Source organism: Miniopterus schreibersii, assembly GCF_964146895.1.
Source record: "Miniopterus schreibersii genome assembly, chromosome: 19".
Lineage (NCBI taxonomy): Eukaryota > Metazoa > Chordata > Mammalia > Chiroptera > Miniopteridae > Miniopterus > Miniopterus schreibersii.
Genome location: NC_138119.1, coordinates 2,760,049 through 2,784,710, shown reverse-complemented (window position 1 = coordinate 2,784,710; position 24,662 = coordinate 2,760,049). Strand labels below are relative to the sequence as shown.

The 24,662-nt window shown below is 54.5% G+C and overlaps 1 protein-coding gene across 1 annotated transcript in view; it reads right to left on the bottom strand.

Annotated features, from left to right (window-relative positions):
- Positions 1-4,163: 4,163 nt before the first annotated feature.
- S1PR1 (sphingosine-1-phosphate receptor 1) overlaps positions 4,164-24,662 on the bottom strand; it is a 128,812-nt gene continuing 108,313 nt past the window's right edge. The window contains exon 6 of the transcript XR_013997735.1: positions 4,164-6,004. The gene's annotated coding sequence lies outside the window, so the exon portion shown is untranslated. The remainder of the gene's footprint in view (positions 6,005-24,662) is intronic.

The window sequence follows — 24,662 nt, the reverse complement described above, 5'->3', positions numbered from 1 at the left end:
GTCACCGTTTGCTGAGAACTTTGGCAGATTCTTTTGCATCACAAGACAATGCTTCTCGAGAGCGGCAACCATGTACTTTACCCCCAAATTTAATCACCATTTTCCCCTAGTTTTGTATACGATATTGGCATGTAGTACATATTCAATAAATATTTTCAAGTGAATAGAAATAACAGTATTACTATCATTTAGTGAAGTCTTACATTGTACAAAGTACTCTTTCAATCCTCATGGCTAACACTACTTTCATTAGCCCCATTTATAAACACACACATACACACACAAAAAAATCAAGGCTCAGAGAGGGAAATGATCCTAAGTTTGCACAGACACAGGATGCAAACCGAGACCTGGCTAGCCCCAGATGGAGGGACACAAACCCCTCTGTGAAGTCGGCCCCAGGCTCGTGCAGAGGAAACGGCAGGGAGGAGCAGTGTCGTCCACAAATGCCTCACAGGGCTATGATTTCTATTTCCCCAATCTCGCTCTGTCTTTCATTAAATAGTGGATTTGATGGACACGTTCTGTGTAAATCTTACTGCTGAGGACTCTGAGCAAAGCAAAGAGGTCAGCCTATTCCAGGTGCTGTTTTGAGCAATGCTGGTGACAAAGGGGAAAATCAATAGAGAAAACGGCACATTAGGACAGGAGAGCCGGGCTAATGGGAAATCAGAACGTCTTAGGTGGACACCAGACGAAACTGGATCTGCTTTGAGCCTTTCCACTCTGTCACTCCAGAATGCATGCGACAAAATGCAGGGGTATAATATGGGCTGGTCTGAGGGGAGAGCCGGCTTGAAGCGTTTCCTAGAGATTCCAGTTTGTTCCCCATTCGTCCACAGCCCTGCGCTATGGCAGTGCCCATGCCCCCCCCCCCATCCTGGGAGGAGATTACTCTTAGCCTGCGAGAAGCCCCAGGAGCCAGGCAGGTGCCAGAGATCAGACGTGATGGGCCAGCACCCAGGAGAGGCCATGGCCATCCAGGAGGCCTTGGAGAGATTCAAAACAGAATGCTAGCTGTGGGCTGGGTCTGGGAGGGGATGGCATTGGAGAGAGTTTCACTTTCCACTTTATGCATAATTACTGTCCCCCAAAGAGCATGCATTATCTCTACATTTGGAGGAAATGACAGTGAGGCTGTTGCTCTTTTGGAAGGAAGAGAGGGAGGGAGCTTTTTCCGAACACCCTATGGGAGAGCGGACTGGCTTTATCTCCCTTCATTTCCCATCAGAGGCCACGGCCAGATTCCCAGAGTATGCAAAAAAAAAAACAGCTGGACACCCCAATTTCTAACTCCCTTCCCCTCTGAGTCACAGCCCTGGACTCTCTGAGCCCCTGCACCTGCATCCACCTCGGCAAAGCAAGCGAGGGAACGGTGCTTTCCCAGAGCCCAGCTAGTGCTCGCAGAAGGGGGGGTGATGGAGCATCGGCCGTTTAGCACCTTATAGATGGTTTCATTTGCTTCCGTAGCAAAAACCAAAGCAAGGGCTAAATCTACTCTTACAACAACCTCACCAAAAGGCATTAGGGACGCGTGCTATTCGGCATACAGCTGCGCAGACCATCCTTCTACATGCAGCAATAACGTCCGGACTGCGCTGTGTGGGGGGGGTAACGGAACGGTACCCCACTTTCAGCAATGCGGCAGCTGTGCCCAGCTGTTCCAGGCTGTGTTTCTGCCCGAGACTCGCTGAAACATTGCCCTTCCCGGTGCACAGCGGGCCTTGGCTTTCCCCACCTCTCCCCTGGGCCAGGAGACAGCTTTCATCACACGGGAGCCTTTCCATCCGGCAGCCCATCAGCACTTCCACTGGGTTATGACGAAGCTGGTGTTCTCTGTTGGCCTAACCATTTTCTGTGTGGGTTTTCTTTTTTCCATTTTTTTAAGCCTCTTTCATCACTATGATTTCCTAAAGCATTTTCTCTCCCTGCCCTCTCTCCTTCGCCGCCACCTCCTATTTCCTTGCGCTCCATAAATAAAATCCTAGGCCTGTGAGACTCCGTCCGTTTAAAATAATTCTGGAGAAAAGCCTGTAGGAAACCAAGGAATGAGCTGGGCCGACTGTGCAAATTTCTCATTTCGAACATGGATTCTGTTCTAAATGTCCACAGTAGCATTGTTCTCTCCCTGTTGTGTCACTATAAAGACTGAAGGAGAGAAGCATCTTGAGACGGTTCGCAGATTGATGGCAGTTCAATCAGGGGCCCTGATTCTGTTACAACGGAGGCATATTTAGTACTAGTCCAAAGAGTCCAAAGAACTGTTTTGTTTTTTAATTTACCTTTATTGTTGAAAGAATTACAGATGTCCCCATTCTGTGACCTTGACCGAACGACCCTGGCGGGGCAGGCGGCAGCTCCCAGCCTCAGTCTCCCTCGGGTGCTCGGAGTCTGGCTGTAAAGGAGCCGAACGCCACAGAGGTTCAAGGGGTGCTGGGGTCTTCCTTCATTTCTAGCTGCTCGCCACAGACCGTCAGTCCTCTGGTGGGTTCCTGACTGGCCTTATTTTCTGTCACCGCATAGATACGAACGCTGACCAGGTGCGAGACCTCGAGGCCAGCCAGACACTGGCCTCCCGTTTTCTTTCCATTTATCCCGGGGAGACAGCAGGAGGAACAGACGGCCCTTCGCACGCCCCCATTCTCAGTGGAGCCAGAAGGAATCACAGTAACCAGAGCCTCAAAATCGATTTCCAAAGATCGGCGCCACGAAAAGCCAACGTGCAATCCTGTGTTTCGTGAGCAGTTGTCATCGGAAAGTATGACCGTGATTGGCAGACTGTGCTCCTGCCCCCGGGACCCACACGTGTGGGGCTGTGGTGGTGGGGTCAGAAGTGCCCGTTTCCATGAACACAGGGGGACATGTACCTTTATGAAAAAGTTTTCTCAGATGTTTCGAGTAGGTAGCACACAACAGTGTATACAGGTATTGTAGTATAAAGCTGTACACCTGAGCCTTGGCAGGCGTGGCTTAATGGTCAGAGCGTCGGCCTGAGCACCAAAGGGTGGAGGGTTCGACTGATCCCCAGCCCCAGTCAGGGCCAGTGCAGGAGGCAACCAATCCATGTGTCTCTCACATCCATGTTTTTCTCTCTCCCTTCCCCTCCTTCCCTCCCTCCCTCCCATTCTCTCTAAAAATCAATGGAAAAAATATCTGAGGGTAAAGATTAACAAAAATAAATAAATAGATAAGTAAATAAAAATAAAGTGGTACACCTGAAATTTATATAGTTATTAACCAATGTTACCCAAATAAATGGAATAATATTTTTTTATAAAAAACTCGTTTCTGGCTCACGCTTGCCCGCAGCTCCCGGATGCTGGGGGCACACCCAGGGGACACCAGGCCCACCTGCGCAGGCACCTCGGGCCCCACTAATGCTCCCTGACATGCTGTTGATTTGTGGCAGAACCCCCCCCCCCCCCGAGACTTCCACTGGTCTGCAAAAGTTCAAAAATAATGATGTGTGGAGAGTAACCATGCTGAGAACAAAAAAAGAGAGTTATTTAAAGGCAGAGATAAAAGGCACTTTAGTACAATTACTTCCCAGGGTCTGCCAAGAAAACACTCCCAGCTGCCAAGTCAGCAGTTTTCCGCAGAGAGCCTCGCCGAGGAAAGGGGGCTGATGGGGAGGAAATGAGGGGGATTGAACTGGAGTCCAAAGGGAAGCCGGGGTACGTGGCACAGTATGACTTTTTATCCACTACTTTCCTCAGACCCCCCCAAAATCTAACTGACGGGCAGACAGCAGCCCAGTGGGACGGCCTTATGGATAGAGATCTGAGTGATAATCACACCGGCCTCACCTTAAAGGGCCGCAGGAGGCATCCGCCCGGATCAGATCGGCGGAGAGGGGATCTGAATTCTCAGGACACAGAAAGACCTTCCCAGGGGCACAGGAGGGCCAGGGGGGAGAACTAGGTCCCAGCCCTCCCTGCTCACTCCCCCTCCACCCCTCACCGCCAGCCACCCCAACCCTCCTCCGTCAGCTGATCACTTCCTCCTGACCCCCCGCCCCCACCCCAGACAGTGGGAATCGATGACCAGGCCGAGCGGTGGGTTCCACGGGACCCGAGCTTTCCTTGGAGATTTTCATTTCAGAAGCTAGAAGACTTCTGCCTGGGGAAGAGAGGAAGTCACTACTGTCATTAAAATGTGAGACTGGCTGTGCATTTTATTTATTTTACTATCGATCTTGCAAACAGCGCTTATTAAGAGCGTATTACATGCAGAATATTCTGAAGGAGTCTACAGTGGAGGCCTGAACAGCACGGTCTGCACGGTGCAGGTCGGCGTCTACGTGGATTTAGATTTTTTTCCATCCGAGATCAGGAATCTGCGTGTGGGGAATGCTGGTTCGATTCCCAGTCAGGGCACAGGCCGGGTTGTGGGCTCGGTCTCCAGTAGGGGGCGTGCAGGAGGCAGCAGAGTGGTGTTTCTCTCTCATCGATGTTTCTATCTCTATCTCCCTCTCCCTTCCTCTCTAAAAAGTCAATAAAAACACATTCTTAAAAAAAAAGATATAACTCTGTTTACAGATCTGAACGGCAATTACCAATACTACACATAGAAGAAAAGGTTCGTAACCACAGGATTATGAAACAAAGGCAGATCTGGAGTGTTTTTTAGGATACGGTTTGAATTGATCCGTAAGAGGGAGATCCAAACTAGCAGCGGCTCACGCGAGGCTGAGGTTTTCCCCGTGAGCTGGGCGGAGCCCGTGTGGGGACCAGGAGCACTCCACGGTGTCGCCTGTCCATCCCTGCAGCATCGCACTGGCAGTTCAAAGCGCCTCCCCGCCGTATGGGCACTGCCGCCACCAGGCACGGGGAAACACAAAGAAGGGAAGGCCAGGTTCACCGAGGACACACAGCTTCACAGATCACACCTCTGTCACAGTGAGAACCCTGTCACACCAAACTCCAAGGAGACCGGAAGGTCAGGGAGGCCGCTGAGCATCCAGCCGGAAGCACTATTCTAAGGAGGAGAGAAACGGCGCCCATCACAACCAAGGGCCGTGTTCATCAGGAGCTCTCTCTGCCAAAACAAATACCGAAGGCAGGACAACCCACCCGAGCTGCCAGCGACGGCCCATTTATTTCAAACGCATCCATAAAGAAAATGTAACATCAGCCCAGAACACATCTATAAATGACAAGGACTTTCCGCTAAATCAAGGGAATATGGCCATGTCAGAAAACATTAAACGTTTTGTCCTATAAAGTCACCGATTCTTAGAGCTGCTGATGGAAGACCTAAAGGTGATTTAGTGAAACCACTGACTTAATGCAAGAATTCTCTCTGCAGTAATCCTGACAAAAGCTAGCCTGTCTTTGCCGGAACATGGTGCCTGGGGCCTGACAGTCCACAGTCCCCGGAGGGCAGGTCAGAGCCTGGACCTGGGCACTCAGCCACGTGCAAGCCCAGGTGTAAAGCTCCGTCTGGGGAGCCATCGAGAGTACCATGCAGGGTGCAGGGAACAGGTTTTCGTTGCTTTGGATAGGGAGGTAAATCTGCATAAAAGATATCTTTTTCCCAAAACACGCAGGTGACATTCACTTGGTTTTAAAGTATGAGTAGGAGTTTGCCAAAGAGAAACACAAGGGATTGGAAGCTTGGAGTGTTGAAATAAGAATAACAAAGAGTTTGGTGCAGCAAAATCACAGGCTGTGAGCCCTGCTTCCGACGGTGACTATTTGCTAATAGTAAGAGTCAACCAAGGGCTGGATCCTGCGTCACTTCCAGAAATTAACTTTTCCCCGTGTTGGAAATGGACACAACGCCGTGCTTCTCCACGTCTTCCTTGCGTCAGTCACCATTATGCCTCAGAAAGGACTGATGACGACGGTCTGGTGCCCGTCTGCCCACCCTGCAGCCCAGGGCTGTGAGGCATCCGGGGCTGGGGTCCGACCACGCCGGAGACCATCCCCTCTCCTTGACGCTCCGGGCCTGGGGTGGACGGCAGTTCCTCTTCACGCTGCTGTGTGAGCTTCCCAATGTGTTTCTGTGGGTGAAGAGGGTGGAAATAAGTTGGGGCTCGAGCACTTGCACCGTTTCTTTGTCCTGGGCAGTTGGCACCACACCAAGAAGCAGGTCAGAAACGCCTTGTTTCTGTGTCTCCCATGTGTTAAATCAAAGTGGGAACAAATCTGACAGGCGCGCGTCCATACCCAAAGGGCACCGGGCCTTTTCCCTCGTAACCATGTTAAAATACGTGATGTGTCTATTTAGCTGAGTCACTGGGCAAACAACAGGCGAACGGAGCGTTTGGACAGGTGCTGAATAACCTTGCCAGGTCAGCCTCGCTCGAGCTGAGGGTTTCTGATATTGGCTAAAGAGTTAGGAACTAGTTATCCATTCTCAGACTTTAAGGTAATTGCAAAATAGAGACGCTGAAGATCACTGCTTTGTCCGTGGGGCGTTTGTCATCCTGGGTTTGCTGGCTCCCTGCCCTGGTTCCACTCAAAGAGGGACACACACCGGCCCAGACCTCGGGGCACTCACTTCCCCACCCCCAGTGATGCTGCCAGGAGGTGGATGGTGGGCCCTCTGAACTGAAATAGCGCTGATCAACGCCACCAAGCTCATTGCAGATTGATGGGAACCCAGTAACCACCACCGAACTCCCTGTCAAGTGATGGGAGCCCAGCAGGTGTTTCCACTGAGCACCTAAGTGAAATCCAAATGTGACTCCAGGTTCTTCTTATTTATTCACGTTTGTTATTTAAGTGTTCCATGGGTAGCCTAACTGTGGCCACCCTCATCTGACTTCTGCCCTGGGAAGTTGTCACTCAGGAAACCTACAGCCCCAGGTCCCAAAATTAGGTCCTTTTTTGAAAGGAAACTGGGCGCCTGTGATGAAGACAATAGGAAGCTGAGGGGCAGGGTGCTCCCAGCCCCGAGTTCCACGCGGCGGCCTAGTGTTCAGATATGGAAGTGGGGGAAAGGAAACATTCCTAACTACATCGCCTTCCCCGTAAAGAGGGTCAGCAGGAAGGACTCGCCTGCCCTGGAAAGGTTGAGGATCATGCTGGACTACCCCTAGAGTGGGAGGACCGAGCCCGCGATCACGCCCCGTGTATCTAATTTCACCCGAGGGCGGTCAAAGCAACTGGATCGATCCCTTGAAAGTCCATCTCTGTTGTCTTGGAAACAGAAAGGCTCACCCCTGCGAGGAGCTGATCAATCGCACAGCAATCAAATTGCAAATAACGCTCTCGCTGGATGGGATACCGGGTGAGTTTTTGGACACGGGGGTAATTAGAATTCTAGGCAGGTTTCCTATTGTAGCAGGTGAGAGACTTAACCAACACAAAGGATTAAGGTATTATGCATTTGAAACGACACAATTTTCTGTTTTCTTGGTCTCTTCCCCAAGTCACACCTGCTTTCAATAAAGTTGCATGTTTGATTGGTCTCCCTGCAACCGGCAAGGCTGCTTATTTTAATCTGGGAACAGAAGGGATGATTACAAATACCGCATTTTAATCACTTGTCATGTACGTACAATTTCTGCAAAAGGTACACACCCCATCTTGGATCCTGTTGAAGACACCATAGATTTGTTAGGGGGGCTAATTTAAAGGCAGCAAGCAACTTGCTACCGTCCTGGATAGGAGGTCACGAGTGAGGATTTGAATTTTTAAAAATGCAAATGAAGCTGTTGGGAAGCAACATGAAGGAAACAGGAGGTTTAGGGGCACTGTGAGCGCTCTTTAAAATAAAAATTAAAAAAATAATGGAGGGGGGATTTCTCCCTCGCCCTAAAGCCTAGAATTAGGAGACTTACAATGAGTAAACAATTATGTGAAAGGAATAACCAACGAACTCCCAAGCGTGTGTACTCACACTCTGCATGGCTCTTCCTTTTGCATCCCAGGGGTCCGGGTGTCACCTGCTGTCCCACCCAGGCCAGGGCCCCACTTCAGAACCTTCACGTTCCCCATTGCTGAAACCCTCTCCCCTGTAGAAACAGACCTGTCCCTCCCAACGGGATCCCTCCCACCTACAACTGTACACGCACAAGGTTATCCCACCTTTACATTGAATTATTTCATCGCTCTGCGGCATTCAACTCTCCCGCTACCCTTTGCAGCTAATCTCTTGAAGGAGTTGTCTGAACCCACAGCGTCCACTTCTCACCTCTCACTAGACCTTACACCTCCCTGGCTCCCGTGACCACCATGACATTGAAAGGGCATTTGACTTACATGCTGATAAATCCAAGAAACACTTGTTAGCGTTCAGTCTGCCTGACGGCCTGCGACACCCTCCGGCTTAAAACGCTCCTTCCCGTGGACTCTCTGCTCTCCCCCCCCCCCCCCCCCCCGCGCCCCTGCCTTCCTCCCTCGCCTCTGATCTCTGCCCCACCCGCTCTGTTTCCTCTAGCAAGGCCCACGATGGAGCTCCTCACGACCATGCCCCCACCTTCCTTCCTCACTCTCTGTTCTCTCCTCGGGCAATTTCATCCAGACCCAGGCCTTCGACTAGCCTTCCTAGTCCCTGCGACTCGAGATCAAAACTCTCCTCTGAGCTCCCAAGCAATGGGCTTCACCCCCGCTGTGAAATCGCCCACCGAATGGCTTGAAGGCACCTTGGTCTTGAACGTGTACAGACTGAACTCCTGATCCGCCCCAGGACCTAGTCTTACTCCAGGGTTCTCAACCTCGGAGAATGGCAGCAAGCCAGAATCCTCGCTTAAACACTTCTCAAACTTGTCCACCCCCTGCCATGCCCACCGCCGCCCCCTAATCCATGCCGCCATCACCTCCTGGGAAGGCCCACTACCAAGCAGTCGTCCCACACCCTCACCCTCCGCCGGCACGTGCCCTGCAAAGCTGGCTGGGTGGCATTGCAAAACCAAAGTCGTCTTTGGGGGATGCTGAGAACCAACACCTACGCTCTCTTCCTGTCTTGCAGTGTGACGTCGGGCAAGTCGGTTTCTCTGTCCAGGGCCTCTAGCTATCAGACGAACCCAATGACACTTAGCGTGTGGCTTCCTCACAGAGCCTTGGGGAGACCGGAGAGTGCTATAATTTTCTACTCTCTACCCAAGGACCTCGACGTGTTTTGTATTTGACACGTGCGAACACATGACGTGATTAACAGCACAGCTTTCTGAAACGGGCAGAGAGAAAGGGATTCTGTAGCTCTGAGACCCAAGCTGTCAAACCCCGAGTTTTCTCCGTGCGATGGCTTCATCCTGCCCTTACAAAGAGCAATAAGGCGGGAAGACCCGCATGAGAACTGAGAGCTTAAACTTGAGGCTGGTTTTCCTAATTAAGGACTCGAGATGGCCTCGCAACTGCTGACTTCTTTACTTGACTTCATTAGCAAAATCATGCGTGGATTAATTCATAAGTACTCTCAAATTACAAGCACTTGCTTATTAATGTCACCAAACTGAGGCGAACAACCAACTGTGACGTGTCAATTCCAAAGGCTGGGAAGCAAACTGTTACCCCACGTTCATTAGGACGATCCTCTCTCATTTGGATTCTAAGTGGTCCTGATGCTTGTATGGGCTGGGAACAGTCTGTCTTTACCCTTCACTGGGAGGGGAAAAACCTACCTAGTGTTCATTACCCAACAGCAGGGTGGATGGAAAACAGAAAAACATTTATACTGTGTTTTTAAAAGGATCGCAAGCCACGCTGGGTTAGAGTCCCATAAAGTCTGATCGCAGACCAGGCCAGCACCGGAATTTCTGTGCAGGGGGTGTCGGTTTGGGGGTGCCCCCTTCCTGGAGCAAACCTTGGGCAGAAAGGGGGAGGGTCAAACATTCTTTCTAGGTCTTTTGTTTCTTAATAACCAGCTTAAGAACAATCTCCCAAAAGGCACATTGGGGTGGGGGGGACAAAGCTTTGGTCCCCTACACCTTCTATTTGCTTTTATGGCAGGATATTTTCTGGTGCAAACTGAAGGAAGGGAACAAACCAGGAGCTTCAGGGTCTCCCTCCAGCTCTGCTCCTTCGGGGGGCTGTCCCACGCTTGGTCTCACCTTGTTACAGAAAGGGAAAGGGGGAGCCAGACCCTGGAAAACTGCCACCACCACATCTCCTCTGTCCCACAGCCACCCACCTGTGGCTGCCAGCAATTCCCTCGCACTCAGAATCACTCCTGGGCATGACATGAAAATATGCTATGAGAAAGCGTCCAAGGATTTTTTTTATCTCTACTAAGCGAATGTTATTAATTCTTTAAGAAAAACAAACAAACAAACTTATCTTTGTCCCCCTCTGGGCTGTTTATCTTTCACTGAGAAGGAATCCAAGCCCAGCACTGCGCGGAGCCCAGGACAACTCAGCTATCAAACCCCAGAGGTGGCTCCTGGTGGCCACTCCCAGCCCTGCTCTCAGCGAACGCAACCAGGTCTCGGGAGCAGCAGAGCAGTCTCTCCACATTAGCTCCCTTGCGGCTGATAGACTGTTGCTAGGATTTAACACTCTCATTATCTTCCATTATTTACAGCCAGTGCATTAATATGCCATGAGGTGTTTCCTCTGAAATGATTTTAATCTTCTCGTTTAGCTGTTCTAAACCCAACCACTCTGGGTGATGAACCTGTGAGGCTCTAACCACTGAGCGACGCCGGCCGGGGGCGGACATAGATACTTTTTAGAGTGAATCTGCAGTTTACGACTTGGAATGGCACCAACACACAGTTGGAAGGTAAAATTGGCACCTCTGGGTATTTATTCAGATTGGACACCAGGCCCATCTTCTAATGGACTAGGCATGCTCGGCAGCGCTGCTAAGGTCTCCCCGAAGATATTCTGCCCTCACATCGGAAATCACTGTGACCAGAGTCATTTAACTAATTAGGTGATCAACATCCTCAAAAAGTTCATTTTTGCTGCCGTTTCCTTGTTTGACGAAACTGGGTGTTAAACGCGGAGGCTGTGGAAGCAGCCCCAGGCCTAGTGCATTTGATGGGGGCACTGTGGGCTGTTAATACACAGATCCTGGACTCACTGCCCAGCACAGCCATATCCTGATAAAGAATTTAGATAGTGGTGGCTTAAAGGGCAGGACTCTTGTTTAGCTGTTTGCTAGCTCTCCCTTCTGAGAGGACTTATCAAGTACAAGAAGCTGAACGGCAGAGTTTCAAAAGAAAATAATAAAATGAGGAAGCAGAAGCAGCCTCCAGAAAGCCAGTTCAGATGAGACTGCATGCAAATTGCTGGGGTCCCTCTTTGTGGGCCGAGCGGTGATTAGGGCTGCGTGGATGTGACTTGCATTGCAAACGCTGAACAGATGCTGGGACAAAGCTCCGGGGAGAGACATCAAATCGCGGTGGCCCTTCCTGTGGGCTCCCTGCCAGGCTTGTCGCCACCCCCAAATTTATCCCACAGGCAGCTCTTCAGAAATGAAATAAAAAACACTGTTGGTTGTCATGGAAACAATAGCGATTGGTGCCCCCTCTGTGGGCAGGGTTAGGAGGCCTGTTGCTGTCCCTCCCCAGGACCTGAATTGGGAAATACCAGCCAGCTTGCCAGGGAGCCCCTGAGTTTCTCACAGGCAAGAAAAATGTCCCCTTCCCCTGGGCTGTCACTTCTGTACCTGGGACAGAAGATTAACTGACGTTCAACCCTGGGTATGGGAACACTTTTGCTGTACCCCAGTCCTCCCATGGGAGGTCGGGCCAGGCCACTGTCACCTTGCACACACGGCATTGCGTGGGGAGCGGCTGGGAACAGGGCTGGAGCCCCCACCGGATAGGCTCCGATCGCATCAGAGACAGATGTGATCATCCCTAAGAGACTCTCATTAAACTGGTGATTACAGTTGACACCAGGAAAGGGAGCATCCCAAGCGTGAGACGGAGCTGCCAGGGATCGGGCCAACCGACTGTGAGCAGGGCCAGGTGGCCACGGCTTCCCCTTGACTGATGGTCTCGCCAAGGCTGCTGCAGAGGCTTCCCTCATAAATCAGCAGGAAACAGTGACCCTGGCCTCCTCGGGGGCTCCAGACGTAGGCGGTCCCCGGGGACCGCCCAGCCCAGAAAGCATCCATCCAAGAGGGGGACATGCCACCTGATGTATACTAAGCTGATGTGAAAATGTGAGGCCTGCGGACTCCTGTTAGAACTTCTAAAAGCCTCTCTCCCTCTGGACACTGTGGTGAGCACTGACAGAGGGCCTGAGGTCACAGATACAGGTCCACGGGGCAGGACTGGAGCCTCAGGGCAAGGTGGTGAAACAAGCCGGGCAGTGGATCTGTCACCCGGGCGGGGGTCAGATCCCAATGAAGGACACCCCCCCCCTCAGAGACCCAGCCTTTCCCCTGGATGGCCAGCAACCCCCGAGGCAACGGAAGCCAGCTGCCCAGACCTAGTGGTCACAGGTTAAAGGTGACAACCTGAGCTCAGGTCTGTTTCAGCTCTTGAGCCCTAAGGTGCAACAACCCCCTGGCTGCTTCCCCTGAGAGCAGACAGAGGGCCCAGGGCAGACCTCGGAGCTGCCCTCCAGGCTGAAGGAATGAGTGGCTGCCCTTCCCTCACCCGTGGCCGCCGTGTCTAGTGGTTTTGCCCCATGTAACCTGTGACCTAGGCACCCTCGCGGAGGCGGGTTTTTAGCCTTAGCTCCTGCTTCCATCTCGGCCAGTTCAACGTTAAACTGTTTTCTTTCTCTGTGCCGACCCCGGCTCGCGCATTTCTTGGGGTCAGTGTGCACAGGCAGACGGACTAAAAAAAAATTGGTGTCCCCGTAACAGAACCTGAAATGCATCTGACTGAGTGAAAGGAGCAATCTGTGTGATTCCAGCTCTGTGACCTTCTGGGAAAGGCGAGGCTCCGGGGACAGGAACAGGATGAGTGGGCCCAGGGCTGGGAGGAGGGAGGTGAAGGGGCAGAGCACAGAGGGCTTTAGGCCCTGAAGCTCTGGGCCTGTCACTCTGCGGTGGATGCGTGTCCCCCGTTCCCCATTTGTCACAGCTCACAGCATGCCCAGCACCCAGGGAGGGAGGATCCCTGGGAAGCTCCGGGCTCGGGTGTTAGGCCGAGATGCATCCCCGATAAAAGCCGTACCAGTCCAGGGGGAGATGACAACGGGGGGGGCTGTGCCTGTGGGGGGCCGAGGGTCCGTGAGAAACCGCTCTGCCTTCCTCTCTGTTGTAAACATACAGCTGCTCTGAAAAAAATTACGTATTTAAAAAAAAGGAATGAAGCCTCATCATCTGGAACGACGTGCTTTTCTGGAAGGCGCAACCTTCTCACTCCTGCTGGGGTGAAATTCGCACCCAGGACCGCAGGAGGGTTTCTCAGCCGCGCCCCAGCGCACGCGTCCATTCCCAGGGCTCACGGTGTCTCCTTGGGGGGCAAAGCCAGTCACCCCGTCCCCGCCCCGCCCCATCTGCTGACGCGCGGGGCTCCCAGGGGACGGCGGTGCGGCGGCGAGGAGGGGGCGGGGACCCCGCGCCCGGGCCCTGAGCGGGGGCGGGGCTGCGGCAGGTGCGGAGCCGCCCGGACCCCGCGGCCCGTCAGCACCCCGCGGCCTGTCAGCGAAATCCTGACGCGCGGAGAAAAAAACCCCGAACAAAGGCAAGTGGGACGGCGCTTGCGTGTCCACGGAAGATCCCTGCCAAGCCGCGCTCCCGCCCGAGAGGCGCGGGGTCGGGGCGCCCAGGCTGCGCCCCCGGGCGGCGCCTCCTCCGGGACGGCCCCCGGGTGCGCGCCTTCCCGGCCGGGTCCGCGCCTGGGACCCGCCTGCCGCCCGCGCCCCATGCTGGTGCGGCTGCGAAGCTGCGGGAGGCGAGCGGCGGGGCCGGGGCTTCGCCCCGGGCGGACGGCGGCCCGGTTCCGTCCAAGCTCCGCCGCCTGTGGTCGCCCAGCCTGAGCGCCCGCCACGAACGCCTGGAGGGCTGCTTAGCGCGAGGTTTCTGGGTCCCCCCCACACCGCCCGAGTTCCCGATTCAGGAGGTTTTGCGCAGCGCCCTATAATTTGCATTTCTAGTCGGTTCCCGGGTGAGGCCCGCAGCGCAGCCCCCGAGCCGCCCCGACACCCGCACCCGGGACTTCACGCGCACAAACGGGCACTGCGGGAACCAGGGCGCCTGCGGACCCCCAGCCCCCTGCCCTGCCCTTGGCCTGTGATACCAGGTCTAACCGCCCGGGGAACCGGCCAGAAAGTTGCTGAGCGGGGCAAACCCACCCCCTCGGGGGCCTGCAGCACCCCTGTCTATGAGGGCGACCGCGCAGGAGCACCGGACAGCTGCGGGGGGGCCCCCCTGCAGCCCCCAGAGAGGGGGCAGGTGTGAGAGCCACGCCTTTGGCCTTTGTCGCTGCCTTTCAGTCATGCTGGGCCCCAGCAGGCCCCACATCACAGCCCTGGCTTCCCCTTTCTTTCACCTGAGGCTTTACATACTCGAAATCATGACAGTTTCCCTCTCTCCCCCGGGAGCCTTGGCACCTGGGGACCTGTGACCCAGAACACCTCCTCCTCACCTGCTCAGACACCTCCTCCTACCACCACCCTAGTCGGAGGGACCCCTCTTCACCCAGGAGAACGCAGCTTGGATTGTCTTTGGACAGCAGCCTCCCTGCACCCACTCCAACCCCAGTGGGTAGCACAGCTGCGTTGCCACAGCACCCAGCCGGCCACAGCCCCCCCACTGGACTCCTTCGGCGCAGGGACCAGCACCTCCCCTCGGGCTGTTAATTTAAAAAGTAACCACACAAAGGAGCCACACAGTACTTCACAGGTTTCCTCAGCCCACACTCCACACTGCAAGATCGTTTTAAGCCACCTTCTTTCACCAGCCCGGATTCCCGATGCCAGCCCACCTGTCCCAACCACCCTCGCCCCGTTCACTGCGCCTCCACGAGGACAACCTAAGTGTCATCCCTAACCCCTTGCCTTCCACGCCGTCATCTTCTGTTGGTCCCCTGGGCTCGCACAGACTCGTGCCTCGGTCAGGGCAGCCCTAGGGACATGGCCTGCACTGCCCAATAGCTCCCTTAGCTCTGACTCTCAGAGGCAGCTGGGAATACGAGCCATGCTCTTCGCCTCTGGGAATGAGAGGGCGGCCTGGGCAGCAGCGTCACCTCCCCGCTTTAATCAGGGCCACGCCGAAGCCTTCCCGGCAGAGGAGAATCTGGGCTAAAAGAATCCTCCACATACTGAGCGAATAGAGAGGCCGTTTCATTAATTCCACGGTGGGCGACAGGCATTTCTGCGCAGACATGGCCATTGGCTGTGCCGGCCGGTGTGGCACTTAGGGGTGAAGTCTCGTTGGGGACCCGTTCCCAGGAGACAAGCACGCAATGGGGCAGAGTCAGGGTGCATTTCCCGTGTGAGAACTGAACCAGATCCAGGATCTGAAATCTTCGGGGAATGTGTGTAAAAACCGGGGAGGAGGCACATCCTTGTCTGAGGAACGATGATCGCCCTGGGGGGATTTCCTGGGAATTCACAGCCAGCAAGGCCACTGAGCCAGCTGCGGATGACATGCCATTAACCCCAAGCTGGACACTCACTTCCAGGAATCCTACTGCGACTGAATCACTGTCGCTATAATAAGCTTAGAAGAAGAGCCTCGGGAGAGCTTCTGGAAGGTTCTTCCTTGTTCCAGAGAGCTGTGTGCCAGGCGCCGGCCTCGAGTCATCCTTCCTGTCTTCACGACTCCTCGAGAGAGGCAGATGATCTGTCACTCACTGTGCCGGGAAAAGAGACCCGCACCAGTGCTCCCATGGCAGCTGCTCGGAGTGGCCAGGAATTCCAGGTGCATCACTCACTGCAAGAACACCTCTGGGAAAGCTATCTGATCTCTCGAAGAGCCCGCGGAGGGCATGCTGTCTGCCTGACAGTGGTCGCAAGGACTGCATGAAGCTCAGCACGTCGGTAGAACTGGAGAGCTGCTCTTTGGCACCGGACTCCCGGTGTTCAGAATGGCATCTCCCCAGCTGTGTGGCTCTGGACAAGTTACTTACCCTCTCTGTTCCTAAATCTCCTCCTAATAAAAACATCTACTTATAGTGGTGTTATGAGTATGAAATAAGTTAATGCTGAGCTGAGAGCAGTACCTGACCCATAGTTAGCACTCCAAAAGCACCCCCTATTATTACTATTGTACTATTATTACTATTGTGCTATTGTTACTATTATACTAGTTACTGTTGTACTGTTGTTACTACTATACAATTGTTACTATTGTACTATTGTTACTACTATACTATTGTTGCTATTATACTATTGTTGCTACTGTACTATTGTTACTATTGTACTGTTGTTACTGTTGTACTATTGTTACTATTGTTCTGTTGTTACTACTGTACTATTGTTACTATTGTATGTGAAGAGCCAACACAGGGCCCACACTGCACATCCTACACACTCGATACCATGAGTGTTGCTCTCCACTATTCTTTTTTTTTTTTAATATATCTTTATTGATTTCAAAGAGAGGAAGGGAGAGGGAGAAAGAGAGAGAGAAACATCAATGATGAGTCATTCACCGGCTGCCTCCTGCACACCCTCAACTGGGGATCGACCCCACAACCCGGGCATGTGCCCTGACCGGGAATCGAACTGTGACCTCCTGGATCCTAGGTTGATGCTCATCCGCTGAGCCATGCTGGCTGGGCTCTTCTTTTGGCAAATTCCGGGGAAAACATTAGGCGACGTCACTCAGCACCTGCTGTGTTCCAGCTCCACTGCAACAGTCAGGATCACGGCATACACTGCGCCCCCATCTCCACGGACACAGACCTCTTTGCCTCGTTTCTCACTGGAAATATTTTGGATGTGACTGACCCCTAGCCTAAACTAAAAGTGACCTCAAAGCCCTCCTGACGAAAAATACACACATCCCTGCAACCCACCTGGCCCCCCAAGGAACACCCGCCCTCACCTCGCCCGCCAGCCCGAGTGCCTCCAGGACCCACAATGTCCTCACTTAGCACTTGTTTGCAAAGCACCCGCCAACGACAGAGCACGAGCAGACATGACCCTGCCCGAGGACGGGACAGGGAACAGGGAAGAGGAGGCACGAAGGCGGAGGTGGGAGCCACGATGAGAGGAACTGGGTAGGAAGGTGTGGGCGTGAGAGGGGAGGTTTCTGCAGTGGGTCAAGCCTGAGGAGTGAAGGGACGCAGGGGAGTCAGGCTGAAAGTAGCGTGTGAGTCAGGCCCGAGGCCCGCACCGTGGGCCCTCCCATCCGGACTCTCGGGATGAATTTTATCACCACCTCCTCTGTTTCCTGAGACTGGACCTGGCTTCCTCAGGGAGTGTCACCGGCCTCCAGAGCCTCGCTGAGATAAAGGGATGTTTTCTTTTTAGGAAGCGACTACAAAGGGCTGAACCTGACTTCCCCACCTACAACCTTAATCTACAGGATGCTTGACATGAGAAACCCCCTCCACTCCTTACAGACTACACACTGGGGTCACTATTAGGTGCCTGCTGTATACAAGGTGCAGTGGGAATGCAGACAGAGATGAGTGAGACTCCGGCCCCAGCCTCGGTGAGCATCATGTTAAGGCAGCGCTGACTTAGGATCACCTGTTTGATGCCCACAAAAGCGGAATCCCACGCTGGGCAAGAGAGGGCAAGCGTTACTGTGATTTCAGGGCCAGGCCGAGGCTTCCCAGGAAAAGTAACCCTTGAACCTGCAGTTGGGGATGCAGAGAATCAGTAGACAGAGGACAGGACTAAAAAGAAAACTCCAAACTGAGCAAAAATAACAAAGTCATGAGATGTGCAAACGCAGGGCGAGTCTGAGAAGAGCAAAGTGTCCATGGTCAGAGCGACGGGCACGTGGGAGATGGCGGGGAAGATGAAAGCCCACAGCAGAGACACACACACAACAGGCGCAGGTGGCACCGATCCACGGGCGCTTCCGCCGTGTGTTGGTGTAGGGACAATGCACCACCCAGCTGAGCCACCCGGCCGGGGCTTGGGAAGGCTGGTTTAGGCAAGGAATCCAGGAGGAACCTGCCGTCTTCCCAGAATGACCACCTGTGGGAGGAAGAAGAGAGTCTCTGCCCAATCCGGGCCCTGCTGTCACCTGGCTGCCCCTAGAATCATCCCGGGAGCTTCCCCCAAACCCCAGGCCTCGGGTCCCAGCCCAGGCAGACTGAGCTACGTCCCCACAGTCTGGGAAGCTGGCTGGGGGGGGGGGGTCTGAAAGCTCCCAGGTGAGTCTACTGTACAGTCAGACTCGGGCCTGAGGACCACGGGACCCTGTTCAAAGAGGAAAACATTCTCACAGGGCGTCTTTGGACTGAGGGGTCCCTCTCCACTGACTTAGGCTTAAAAAGATGTCTAAATGGACCAGCCCTCATGCCCTTGCTCTGTCCTGCCCGGTCCACCAGGCTCCCTGTCCAGCTGCTACCATGCCCGGAGCCTGAGCCGTGCCCTCGTGGGGCTCCCCCACACTTTGCTGACCGGGTCACGGTGATGGTGTACATCAGCCTACAGCTCCAGGCCCTGAACACTGTGCCCCCACAGCCAGCTCTCCTCCCTCTTGGGGGCCCGGCACCAAGAGCAATAGCCTTTGTCTCGGCACAGCCTACGAATCACTCATTTCATATCAAACCAAAAAGGTGGGTTTAAGAGTCATAAAATGCCCTAGTGAAAAAGATTTATAGATAAGCTAGCCACATCGTTTATATAGATAGGCAGGTAAACAGTATCGTGAAACGTAAGTGCAATTTTACATGGTGCTCTGACATATAAAATGGATAAAAATGAGAGGCTACAGAACAGAGCGTGTCCTGTGGTGCTGTTTGTGTTAATAAGAGAAAGGAGGTGAGGCAGTTTGGGAAGGTATCGCTAGAAAGACAGACAAGAGATTGTGGGGTTGGTTTTCTCGAAGGCGGGGGCTGGGGACAGGTCAGTAAGGACACTTTTTACGACATACCCTCTTGCACCTCTTACATTCCGAACTACGTGCATGGATTACCTTTTCAAAAACAATTCTAAGTTGATTTTTGTAGTGGAGCTGTTCTGGTTGGAGCAGGCGAGACCTCACCTTCCCACCTCTCCCCTCATCCCAAGCCCCACCCCTGGCCGGACCAAAATCCGTTAGGATCTAATCCCATGAAGTTCCTCAGGGAGATCCCCCCCACATGAGATCTGCTTGGAGACCTGTGGAACCTTGTCCCCCACATTTTTTAGCAGCTAGAATCGATACCTGGAGAGGACAAGGGATGTGCTCAAAGTCACGCAGTAATCCTAAGTCTCCTGGTTCTTCCTTCAATGTTGTTTTTCCCTGCCTCCTTGAACATTTACTCCCTTCAACACAGACTCTGATACCTGCTCAGCTTCTGCGGTTATGCCAGTGAGACACCATTAGTACAAGCGCACGTCAGGGGCGGAGAAAATGTATACGAGCCTCGCGGTCGCAGTATTGACGATACGACGCCAACAGCCCTCACCAGTTGCGAACTTTTGCGCTATTAACATCCACACCATATAAAGGCTTATGTGGCTCATTGGGGCATTTTGTAGCACGAGTCACAAGGCAAAAACATTTGGGAGGTGACGGCGCCGTTTATAGAAAGCGACCCTGTGGCAGTTTTTCTGGCGCGGCCCGGTGATCACTAGGTGGCAGCAACGTCCTGACGACAGCGGGCCCAGGGCTCTCGGAGAGGGTAACAAGGAATTAACATCACACAGCTCGCTCACCTGGCTGCACAGCCCTGAAGCCCAGAGAGAATTTTTCCTACAAATTCCAAAGAAGTCTTCATTCCCCCTACAGGCTATGTCCTCTATTGTAACAGCCAAGGATGCGTCAGCCTGTGTCGAAAAGCAGGCTGGAGCCACGGTGCATGGGCCGGCTCTGGCCGGCAGCATCGTGCTTGCCCAGCATGGTGTCCCTGGTGGCTATCCCTCTGCGCAGGCCCTTCGCGTCTCTGTGTCAGAATTTACTTTCCTTACAAGCACATCAGTCGGATTGGAGTAGGGCCCACCCTAAGGGCCTCTTTTTGACTCAATCACCTGTTCAAAGGCCCTGTCTCCAGAGAGTCTCACTCTTTGGTACTGGAGTTAGGACTTCAACATATAGGTTTTGTGGGGGACACAATTCTGCCTATAAAATCTAGCTTCTTATCGCAAAGAGCTCCGTGAGGACATCGTTGTCCATGGGAGAGTGTTTTCAGAACCTCAAGCTCTGTACAAATAGGAAACCATGGTAGGCCCTGGCCAGGTAGCTCAGTTGCTTAGGGCATCGTCCCGATACGTCAAGGTTGCGGGTTCGATCCTGGTCAGGTCAATGAATGTGTAAGTGGAAAGACAAACCGGTGCTTCTCTCACTCTCTCCACCTCTCTCTCTCTCTTTCTAAAAAAAATTAAATCATTGCGACGCTCTGACACAGACTGTGTGAACATCCCTGAACAACGTTAACTTGACCACTGTTTCATAGCCGCCACCCAACAACGGCAGGCAAACGCCGACCCAGCTGTTACCGCATGTGCTCAGCAACCGGGGCCCACAGGGAGTGTGTTCTGCCTGGTTTTCTGTCTTCCCGGGGGGCTCGGGGCTCTGGCACAGAGGCCCACGCCTCCCCCTCCCGCAGAGGGGAGCCCACCTGCCAGCCTGGCTTACCCCCCACCAGCTGCGCAGCCTCGGGCCAGGCCCTCCAAGTCTCTGATCACGGCTGAAAGCAGAGGATAAGGACCTGGCGAGCGCGGTGGGAATGCGAGAGCTCGTCTTCATAGAGCCTTCGGGTCATATCACAGGCCCCATTTACGTCCTCTTAAGACAGGCGGTGGTTAAGCACCTGCCAGGAGGCCAATCCTGCGAGAGGGAGAGGGCGCACACCGCGTCCTGTGAGTAGGGAACGGGAGTGATGTTTCCCCGGAAGGCTTTGCTGGTCAGGGGCTAGCACAGGCCGGGAGGCTGCGGCCCTGGCCGTCCGTGTCTGTCCTGGAGAAAGCAGAAGTGGTCTGTCCCCACCAGGGCTGCTGGGTGTTTCCTCGGCCTCTGATGCCCTTGCTGCCCACAGCCTGCCCCTGCCCCTGCCCCTGCCCCTGCCCCTGCCCCTGCCCCTGCCCCTGCCCCTGCCCCACGAGAGGGAGGGTGAGCTTGAGCGGCTCCCCACCCGCTTTTGGAGCTGTTCCCACTTAAAGGGGTGCTTTGAAGTCTGGCATGCTGATGGGCACCCGGACAGTCAGAGGGAGAAGTCACTGCCAGCACGGCCCAGGGAGTGTCCCTGCAGGACTGTCTCTGTTTACTGTGGGGCACGACCTCTTGGCAAAAAACAGTCCCTCTACCTGAGGTTTGTCGCAGCGAGCACCTGCGCTGACTTGCTGGCAGCCCTACATCCCTACGTCTTCTTGATTCCCTTGCCCGGCTCTCGGGCAGTTACCACCCAGCCTTCCGGGACACCTCCTAACGCGCCCCGCATACGCCCCGCGTGGCGGACGAGACAACTTCAGCAAAAGAGGATCTAAATGCCGCTCCTCCGGGGCCAGTGCTAGCTGGGGACTTTGTGCAAATCACAAAAGCTCAGCTGCTCAGGGAGACCCCTGAGATAGAGCAAGGAGCCCCAACCTCAGGGCTGCGCCAGCCCCTCCCCAGGTAGACTGCTGGACCTCTCGTCCAGTCGAGACAGGGCTGGTCGTCAGCCCCACTCGCGTGCCCTCTGCGGCCGGTCACCGCCTGCCAGCCCTGCCAGCTCCAGCTCCGCCCCTCTGTCTTCCAAGGCTGTGTCCAGCCTTTCTTTTGATGAGTTACTTTCATTAGCTTATATCGCCTTTGGGGATAATTAATTCCCAAGACTCGACCCCACTGAGGGGCATCCTTAGCATGCACCCAACATTTACCTTTTCCCCTGTTTGCTATGAACCAAGAATCATCGAATGTCCAAAATTCACTCAACCAGCCCTTAAGAGACGCCTCTAGCGTGTGGGGCACCGTGCTGGGCGCTGAGGCTGTGTTGGGACAGTCATGGGGGCAAGAGTTCCAAGGTCCTTAAGGGCACAGGAAGAGGAAAGCCACTCCTGGGAGAGGACCGCAGCACAGGGACAGACAAGGAGCTCAGACGGCCGCAGCCAGCCCAGGGGGCCAGAGGCAGGAAGTCTTCTCCGGGCTGGCGACAGGAGCCCGGATAGTTCGGTACTTTTCCAGGACGTCTTTTCCGGCTGATCCCCAGAGAAGCAATCCTCTGAATAAACACGGGGCAATCAGGCTTCCTACCTGCCCCCCCCCCTTATTTTCCAGTCTCCAACGCCTCTCCTCTGGTGAAGACAGCTGAGCCCCTACCTGCCTCCCCGCCCCCATGTGTGCTCTGTAAAACTAGAGCTAGTGAGACACGTCGGTTTTTCTGCCCAACCACTGGGAAGGGTGGAGTAGGTGAGCATTTCCTGCAGCCCAGGAAGGAGAGAAAACAAAGGTTGTGAGTGCTGGGCTCTGGTTAAGCTGCTGCAAGTCCTGAAGTCTGAGTAACCTATCTGAAGGCACCTGCTCCTGCTGAGCATGTCCGCTGGTGGACAGAATCCCTCTCACCCCTGAGGACGCTTCCAGTGGCAGGAAGGAGCTGAGCGAAGGGCTGGCTCAATTCAGCTCAGCTGCTATCAAGAGCAACGCAAAGAGAGGGGAGGGCCTGGGAGGAAGGCTGAGAAACGCAGGGGAGGGGACAGATGACAGATGAGGCCCCATGGGAACTGCCCCTGGCTTTGAGCACCATCCTGGGCACGACCACCACCGCCACCTGCCCCACCCACGGGCTCAGCTAGAAGGTCTCCTTCCAGCCCCACCCACCAAGCTAAGCTGATTGCAGCAGGGCTAGGATCTGACCCCAGGGCTGTCGCCTCGCAGGCTGGACAGTCAGCTGCGATGCAGCTGAGGAAGACGACTGTGACGGTGGCAGTAATGGCAGCTAGGGCACACTGAGTGTCAGCGATATGCCTGGTTGACAGGTTATCTCACTGCAGCCTCACAACACCTCTGTGAGGTGGATGCTATTACCATCTCCCCTGTACAGGTGACGACATGTGTTTTGAGAGGCCTCACACGTCCCCCAAGACCAGAAGATTAAGTTCAGAGATATGGGGAGGTCAAGACTCAAAGGTCCCTGCCCCGTGGAGCTTGTGCAGCGCAGAGGAAGTGGGCAAACAGTGAACAAGTGGTCGAGGGACCTAAGTACAGGGAGCCTCAAAGGCCGTGAGGAAGGTGAAGGGAATGCCGTGGGAGACGCACAGGGGACACCCACTTAGGCAGACGGTCAGGGAAGGGCCCTTGAGGGGGGGATGTTTAACCTGAGATCTGAAGGGTGTGACAGGGCCAGCCAGGTGGTGACCTGAGGAAGAGATGAGGGGACACCAAGACCCAGGACGGGCCCATCAGAGAAGAGAGAGGGCATCTGTGGAGTTCGGCGGGGACCCATCACGAAGGTCCTTAAAGGCCACCAAAGGACTTAGAACTGTCTTTTTTTTATTATTATTGATTTTTAGAGAGAGAGGGAGGGACAGGGAGAGAGAAACATCGATCGGCTGCTTCTGCACATCCCCTGCTGGGGATAGAGCCCCAACCCAGGCCTGTGCCCCAACAGGGAATCCAACTGGCCGCCTCCTGGTGCACGGTGGACACTCGACCAGCTGAGCTGGAATGACGCTGGGAGGCTGGCAGGTGTAGGACGCAGGGGCCCACTGCCTTGTGAGCGTGGGGGTCACAGGTAACTCCGACCAAGGCGCCGGCGGCGACGAGAGGAGAAAGCGGCCAGGCTGGAGGGTGGCGATGGGTAAAGTGGAGTCCGGGCAGCAGACGCAGCCCAGTGTCAAAAAAACACACCCACAGAAATAGGGGGAGGAAGCAGCTGGAGGGAGATAGGGCTCAGCGGAGGACTTCCCATTTGCTTAATGTGTGCTTGCTTTTTAATTTGACGGCTACCAGGTTATGTGTGTGTGGTGAGGGGGTGATGCTGAGGGAAGGCTAAGAGGAGAAGGGTCGGGTCTGACGGGCACTGGGTCCCGGGGCAGGAGCAGAGCCAACAGCCTTTGAGAAGAGCAGGACCGTGAGAACAGACGGGACGGTGTGGGCAGGCGACGAATCTGGTGGCGGGAGAAGGGGCCAGTTCCCTCGGAGACCTGTATTTTCTCAATGAAATGCAACTGCCTTGAGCGGATCGGTATCTGCTAGTACGCTGCAGCTCTGTTCCCACCCAAAACTGCCCACCGCGGTGACGCAGGAAGAGAGGACAGGGTATGGCTGGGCCGGGCCGACAGCCCCCGGCTGGCACCTGTCACTCTGCTTCTCTGCCCCGCTTTTCCCCTCAACCGAGAGTCACGTGGGCGGTGTTCAGGCTGGTAAACAGAGGTGGGGCTGGAGGCCAGAAGGTGGGGACATCTCGGTCAGAGCTCCCTGGCCATCAGCTGCGCTTCCTCATCGTAATCAGGAAATCCTGAGTCGGCAGCCGGCCAGAGCACATCTGGGGAGACTCAGGGAGGGGACGGGGAAGGAGAAGAGGGAGGGGTCGCGGGCGAGGAAGGGAGGGGCTCGCCACTCTTCCCGCGGCCCAGAGTGGATTTTCGTTTCCTCAGGCAACGTCTTAGCAGGTACTCATGCAAATGTGGGCACTCAATCTTTGCCACTTTTTTTTTTTAATATATCTTTATTGATTTCAGAGCGAGAGGAAGGGAGAGGGAAAGAGAGAGAGAAACATCAATGCTGAGTCATTGACCTGACGCCTCCTGCCCGCCCCACAGTGGGGATTGAGCCCGCAA